This window comes from Sinocyclocheilus rhinocerous, unplaced genomic scaffold (assembly GCF_001515625.1).
Source record: "Sinocyclocheilus rhinocerous isolate Xijiao unplaced genomic scaffold, SAMN03320098_v1.1 scaffold1666, whole genome shotgun sequence".
Classification (NCBI taxonomy): domain Eukaryota; kingdom Metazoa; phylum Chordata; class Actinopteri; order Cypriniformes; family Cyprinidae; genus Sinocyclocheilus; species Sinocyclocheilus rhinocerous.
Genome location: NW_015628700.1, coordinates 77,380 through 85,081, shown reverse-complemented (window position 1 = coordinate 85,081; position 7,702 = coordinate 77,380). Strand labels below are relative to the sequence as shown.

At 34.5% G+C, this 7,702-nt stretch overlaps 1 long non-coding RNA gene across 1 annotated transcript; it reads right to left on the bottom strand.

The window, feature by feature from the left end:
* Positions 1-447: 447 nt before the first annotated feature.
* On the bottom strand, positions 448-4,210 carry LOC107738315 (uncharacterized). Its single transcript, XR_001639867.1, has 3 exons — positions 4,191-4,210; positions 2,190-2,295; positions 448-1,138 (listed from the first exon to the last, which is right to left on the bottom strand). It is a non-coding gene; the product is annotated as an uncharacterized LOC107738315 (long non-coding RNA).
* Between the last annotated feature and the right edge of the window lie 3,492 nt (positions 4,211-7,702).

Here is a 7,702-nt window from a genome sequence, read left to right as displayed (position 1 = left end):
CTTAGCCATCAAGTTAAACCATACATTATATCTACAAATTTTTTTTGTTTAATACTTTTTAATGTTTCTTCTCTTTTGAAGCAGCAAGATCAATATTATTGTTGTCCCTATGAAAATATTTCTTTGTTTTATGATACTGTCCAACTATTTGCTTACTGTCAGTCCTATGCAGTGCTTATTGCTGATTGGCTACAAGTTTGTTTTGCGATTCGGCCCGAATCAGTTTTCTAAAGTGTTTTTGAAAAATCACTTACTCTGCCTTTAATGTTTAAAAAACATTTTTTTTTTTTTTAAAGAATTATTATTATTATTTTTATTTATCCTGATGCTCATTAAAGGAGCACCATCACGATAAAACTCGACCCCATCCGCCCTTTTAAGAATCTATCACAGGCTCTAAAATCATAATGCAAGAAATGTTAAAAAAAAACAAAAACAAAAAAAAAAACATTTAAGTAAAAAAACTGATATGTCGCCCAAGTGACTCTCTTTTAAATAGATGTTTGTGCTGAATGGAACTGAAATACTGGGAACACTAGGAATGACATTTGTCATTGTTTGTGTAAAATGATTTAATTGATTAAATTCTTAAATAAGCTATATTTTGCTGTTTTTCGAAAGTTTGACAAAGTGTCACATTATCTGGTGCATTTTGCACTCTTGGAAAATTTAGCTTCGACTCCCTCTCTGTTATTATTTAAAGCTCTTTTCGAAGGGGTTTATTTCAGTACCAAAAGCTTACAACAGGATGTGATGTCCCTTGCATCACTGCCTGTTGTGTTAAATCGCAAAAAGCCTTATATGAGGAATTCAAAATACAGAGAGACGCATGAACACAAGCTTCTTGTGTATGATCTCTGTATGTCCGGTTCTCACCGTTACCTGATCTGTGTCTGTGGGGAAATAATGTTCTCATGCGTGGTGTTCAGCGGGAAACCCACAGACACTGAGATAGGGCTGTGGTTTTGGAGTCCATGCTCTGCTGATATTTGAAGGAGAGCGAACACGGAAAGACTTGCGGAAGAGAGGTTATGACTGCTGATTCACTGTCCCGCACTGCTGGGGTCGCACTGCAACAGTCGCACGATGGACGGGTCGCTCTTTGCACCCTCCACAAACTCTTCGAGTGACAGCTTACCTGAGGGGCAACACAGGGTCAAAGGTCAAAAATTTGGTTGATTAGCCATTTGAAAGCACTTTCATATTTAAAGCAGTTATTTTCGCGAAATGCTAACGTTTAGGAGCCCTCTTAAACTTAAATGTCAATATAATTATCCTTGTAGAAGTACACTTTAACATACTTTTAAAAAGAGTACTTATTATTTTGTAACATTTAATAGCATCAATTAAATGAAAAGTATTATAGTTTAAATTTATATTAAATGCAATTAGTTGAACTTGTTGAGAGTGCTTTCTGACCCACTTATATAGGGCTTAAGTACATATTTATATAATTTCATAATTAATTTTATTGTCTTAGAAATATGCTACTGGCATATGCCGCGATCTCACGGCAGTTCGTACATATTTTACGAGGTGGCAAATTCGTACAACCTCACTCGTACAAATTCATACGATTTTTGCTAAATCGTACGTCTTTTACGAGTTGCACAATTCGTATGAATTTGTACGAATGACCTACACCTAACCCCGCCCCTAAACCTACCCGTCACTGGGGTGCAGACAAATCGTACAAACTCGTACGAGTGAGGTCGTACGAATTTGCCACCTCGTAAAATATGTACGAATTGGTCGGGAGATAGCGTTGGCATATCTGTGACAAAAATATAGATGTAATTAAACACATGGAATGATGAATTCGCAATATAGTGCATTTACAATACTGTATATAAACCTTAAATGTAATTATATCAAATAACTCACTACAGTGAAAATTATAGTCAAGTAATTTATATGTACTTTAGTATGCTAGTCAACACATCAAAATAAGTGTGTTTCTTTAAAACATATTTTAAAAGTAAAACTTTTACTTTGACATTATTACAAAGTGCACTTTTTAAAAGACTATTCGAGAGTGTTAAAAACATGAAAGTGTCTAAGTACACTTAAGTGAGCTTTTATTGTATTAATATTAAATTATCTGCAAGAACATATAAATATATATACTTTAAGTGCACATTCTATACAATTAAGCACACTTCTTTTTCACAAGAGTATAGGAAGCTTACCATCACGATTTGTGTCCATCTGGCGGAAGATCTTATCCGTGCGTTTCTCAGGTGTGGACTCGTCCTCTGGCATCTTCATCACTGAAGAAACCATCTTATAGATGGCCTGAGGAAGACAGGTTTCAGCTTTAGAAAAGGTATTACCTCACAAAAAACATGATGTTGTTCAACAAGTGAAAAATTCTACTCATACAGAACAAGACAGAATCTCTGTTCCACAACCTAGTGAGCTTCCTTGTTGTTTACTGCTGCCTACAAAGGCAGCAAACCACTAAGTGTCCTCCCTGTTGCTGTGAGCTTGCGAACAAGAGATTCGACTCTCGGTTTATTTCATTTGGCTTTAGCATGTCGCTAAGCTAACAACACAGTACTTTAACTAGCATAACTACATTTATAATGGCCTTTTTATTCCACGATGGAATATTCTGTAATCTTGGATGATTCTGAACTCATTGCAGTGCATTCTGGGATTGGGAAATAATGCATGCAGTGCTGCTTTAGAATCTTCTAGCAGTTGGGTTTTAGAATTCTGGTTTAGAATTGCTATCTTTTGGTTTGGGAGTGCAGCTAAGATGCTGTTAAGGTCTAAGCAGGCAGTAAATCTTATTAGAGAGAATTAGAGGACTCTGCGTATGATTTAGAATTGGAGCTGTCACTTCCTAACTTTTTCAAAGTAACCATAGCAACTGCTTTTCCCAGAGAACTGAATGAACTGAAAAGAAAATTACAGCCATTTGCTTGCACTCAGCTGTCAGATTCAGAGAGTGCACTTGGGAAGCTGACGCATTTCACCAATTGCTCCAACAGCGTGAAATTTACCTAAATACGAGCAAAAGGTGATTGCCTGCTGCACCCAACTCTCCCTAATTGAGCAAAACATCATGCGCAACTGAAAACTGATCATTTTCTGGTCTAAAAACACGATAATAAGGCACAAGCCTAAAACCAGACATTTCCTGGAAGCATTTTGATAGTATTGATTTGCCATATTATTCACTGAAATATATTAATATACACTATAAGGTTGGAAATATCTTCTCTGTAAAGTCAAAAGAAATGTGTTTTTGTACACTGGTTGATTGATAGCAATATTTATTATAGATTATTAATTATTATTATTAGATTACATTTCGAGAATAAAGTCATTGTGTTTCGAGCAAAACTTGTTAAATTTTAAGGAAAAAAGTCAAAACAATATAATAGTCGAATGTTTATTCTCAACATTTCATTTCGACTTATTTTCTCGCAATTTAACGAGTTTAATCTCGCATTATAATGACTTTAATCTCGAGATGGTTTTATTTTTTTTTATTATTGCTCGGCCCTAATCCTCTTCCGTACCTTTGCATTCCGCTGTAAGTAAATGAAAAAAGACAACATATACTGTGCGTTTGTGGTCTGCTCTCCCAATTTAATTTACGATATAATCCATGAATGATTCCCTGGAATGCACCAAGAATCTTTCATCTTTTCATCCCCAAATCCTCATGTCTCTTTCCAGGTTTGTTTTCACACGGATGCTGTGAAATGTAATCGCCACGATATATAGACATACAGTATATTACTATAATGACATTTAACACATCCTTAATATTGCTGCGGATAGAAGGAGGATCTTTGGGAGTTACTCATGGTATGTTGAAAGTCATTTGTTAATGCTTTTACACTTTTAATGAAAATGCTTGTTATTGCATTCATAGAGCGAACCATTTGCTGATTGTTTACAGTCAGTGTAAACGGAAGTTACTCCCATAATTTGCGCAAAGCATCATGGGGCGTAGGAAAAAAGTGGATAGTAGTTACATTTTCACAAAGGCATGCTAAAATCATTCATAAGAGCGCTAGACAAAGTTATCATCTATATAGCAATGGTTATTAATGAAAACTGTAACATTAATATGTATTGTTGCATGAATACTAAACAACTGTTAAAATGATCCACCCCTAACCTATTGTATAACATATATTTGTGCTTCAACCGAGAGAGTCACACTCACACACCTGTACAATCTCCAGCATTATAATTATAATGCATTATAGCCTTAAATAACCCTTTATAATGCATTATACATAAAGGCTTTAAGTAAAGTGTTACTGAGATCTCTTTAAATATCTAAACTGTTTCTCCTAGACCTCAGTGAAATTAAGTGGAAAGCTTAAATGGAGACTTTTTCTTAAATCTCCACTTCCACGGATTTTTATCATGAGAAAAAAACCCCAGTAATCTCACATGTGAAAGAGATCTCAACATTCAGACTCTGAACTGATTTCAACAATCTTTGCTTTTCTCAGATTTGCCACGATACCACAGTCTGCCATTAAAATTCAAACAAACTGAAATATTTCTTAACATTTTGTTCTAAGATCAATGATCTGATCCGATTCTGTCCACATACATTTTATAGCTCTATACACTGAACATTTTTAAGCTGTAAATAAAACAAAGATTATTGGCATGAAAATACTATTTCAGTCTTTCTACTTCAAAATTTCACAGTATGTCATTTCTTTGTAATACAGCTGCCGTTTTTTTACCGTAAATTTTACGGAATTTTTTTTACAGTGTATTTTAAGGTAATTCTATAAAATGGGTGCTTTTCCTGGTTGATTTTAATACAGCAAGGAGAAGCTGGAAAAAATCCCTATGATATTTAAAAAAATTATAAAATAAAGTTTTGTAGTTGTATTCGGAACAATGTCTATATTAACATATAAAAATTGCATTAAATATTCATAATAAAAGTAATTTTTATATGCATTATAAATATAGACAAATGTTATAATGACTCTTTATTCTCATCCATATCCACTGAAAGTGAAGGGGGACAAAAAAATAACATTGGGGAGATTAAGAGATGGAGAAACTGAACCTCCTCTTGTAAACAGGAAGCAGTCCATCAGTTTGCCTTTCACTGCTCCTCACATAGCGCATGTGTACATCCAGCTCCACGCTATTTATACAGCATGCTTATTTATGTCTTATTTAACAAAATGATGTGAAAGGAGTCAAATAATAAAAAGAAGAAAAAAAAGATACATATATAAAAAAATCTTTAAAGTTCAGCTCACATTTCCGTTATCCGTGCCACATCTGTTTCTCTTTCACTGTCAGTATGTGCTTGTAGGAAACTGTCAGTCAGAAACGGTGAAACTGCTTTGATGCTGGAATTAATTAGGGAAATAAATGTCAGCCAACTAGTTGTGAAGATATTAATCATACCAGTCAGAAAGTGCTCTTTCCACTTTTGGAAATGTACTGTATGTAAGAAAATATGAGACCCTGGAGCACAAAACCAGTCGTAAGGGTCAATTTTTCGAATTAATTGAGATTTACATGAAAGCTGAAAGCTGAATAAATAAGCTTTCCATTGATATATGGTCTGTTAGGATAGGACAATATTTGGCCGAGATACAACTATTTGAAAATCTGAAATCTGAGGGTGGAAAAAAAAATAAATCAAAATATTGATAAAAAGTCCTTAGCAATGCATATTACTAATCAAAAGTTAAGTTTTGATATATTTACGGTAGGAAATTTACAAAATATCTTCATGGAACATGATCTTTACTTAATATCCTAATGATTTTTGGCATTAAAGAAAAATGGATAATTTTGACCCATACAATATTGCTACAAATATACCTGTGTTATGACTGGTCCTGTGCTCCAGGGTCACATATGTAAATAATATAACTAAAAATAATGACCTTAGCTTGTCATTCATTTTGATTGGCCCCGTGCATGATTAAACACTGCTCATTCATACTTTTATTCAGTAAATAAGTAGCCTATTATTTAAATCAAAAGTAACAGTAAAGACATTAATAATGTTACAAGACAATTCGATTTCAAATAAATGCTGTTCTTTTGAATGTTTTATAACTACATCAAAATATATGAAAAAAATATGAAGCAGCACAACTGTTCTAAACATTGATAATAATCAGAAATGTTTCTTGAGCAGTAAATCAGTATATTCGAATGATTTCTGAAGGATCACGTGACACTGAAGACTGGAGTAATGATGCTGAAAATACAGCTTTACATCACAGAAATACATTACATTTTAAAATATATTACAGTAGAAAACAGTTATTTTTAAATCATTTAAATTATAATAATATTGATGAAATAAATACATCCTTCCCGAGCATAATATACTATTTTCAAAAAGAATAAAAAAATAAACAAATAAAGAAAAAAAGAAAAAAGTAGTGTACAGTAGTGTATATTTAAAAAAAAAAGTTAAAACAAAACATTGAATTATATGGCCATGCATGGGAACCTAAATTGTATTGCTCAGATGTTGCTTTGTCAATGCTTGTTATTTTTCTAATTCATTGAAATATCAGTTTCTCTAAACAAAATGTCCTGTGTTCACCATCTAATTGTTTTTCTGCTAAAACATGGGCACACCATTAGACCATTTATGTTGAACACCTATAACTGTTCTCTGAACAATTGCTGTATTCTCCCATGATCCTCTGAGGCCTGATCAAGCCCAGCGCTCATCCTCATATGAACTAAAAGCCCCTGCTGACCGCTGTAGCCCCTCTCTACAAACCAGCACCTTCACACACACACACACACACCTTGTTGTAATACCTATGTCATACCCATGTTATTATACAAATTTGTGTCCTCATAAACCACATAAACATGCACACACACACACACACACACACACACTTCCTCCACCCATCCAGTCTGAGCACCAAAGCACATCAGAGCAATTTGTCCACAGCAGACTTTTGTGCCGCCCCTGTGGATAAAAGCATTGTGATCAATCAGAGTTTAATTGCTTAATGGATATGCAGCATTTGTATTACGTTCCGCCCGTTGTCATGGTAACACAGTCTAATCTCACTGTTAGTGAAGCACAAAACAGTCGCATTTGAAGCGACTTTGTATTAAAAACGTGCCTTCAACAATAGGACTTATGGATGCATCAAATGATAGGATGTTTCTTTTGGAAGAAAAATAAACAAAATATATTATCTGAAGTTAAAGTCACCACACTGCCTAAAGTTGAATGCTCATGTCAGGGTTTGGTCCAGAGACGTGTCTCTTGGTCTGACATCACTTCTGATCCTCCTCAGGACGCGCCGTGTTCTTGCGCCCCTGAGCTTAGCCTGTGTTTATAACGCAGATCTCTGATGTTCTTGGACTCCAGGGTCAACAGCTCAAAGATCTCCGTCTCAAATTAACCCTAAGACTCTTAGAGCCTCCAATCGGCCTGCGGAGATGTCACGCTTATATAACGCCGGCCCACAGACACAGGTGGACACAAGACACTGATGTCCCGAGGACAGGTGACACGTCACACCCACCAAACAATCTGTTTTCATCAGCACAACTATGTTTAGAGAATAATACTTCTCAAGCAAGAATATCAAACAAGATGAGACTGGTTAAAAATAACCAGTTGAACTATATACAGGTATATACATACATACATACATACATATATATATATATATATATATATATATATATATTTAGTTGTATTTAG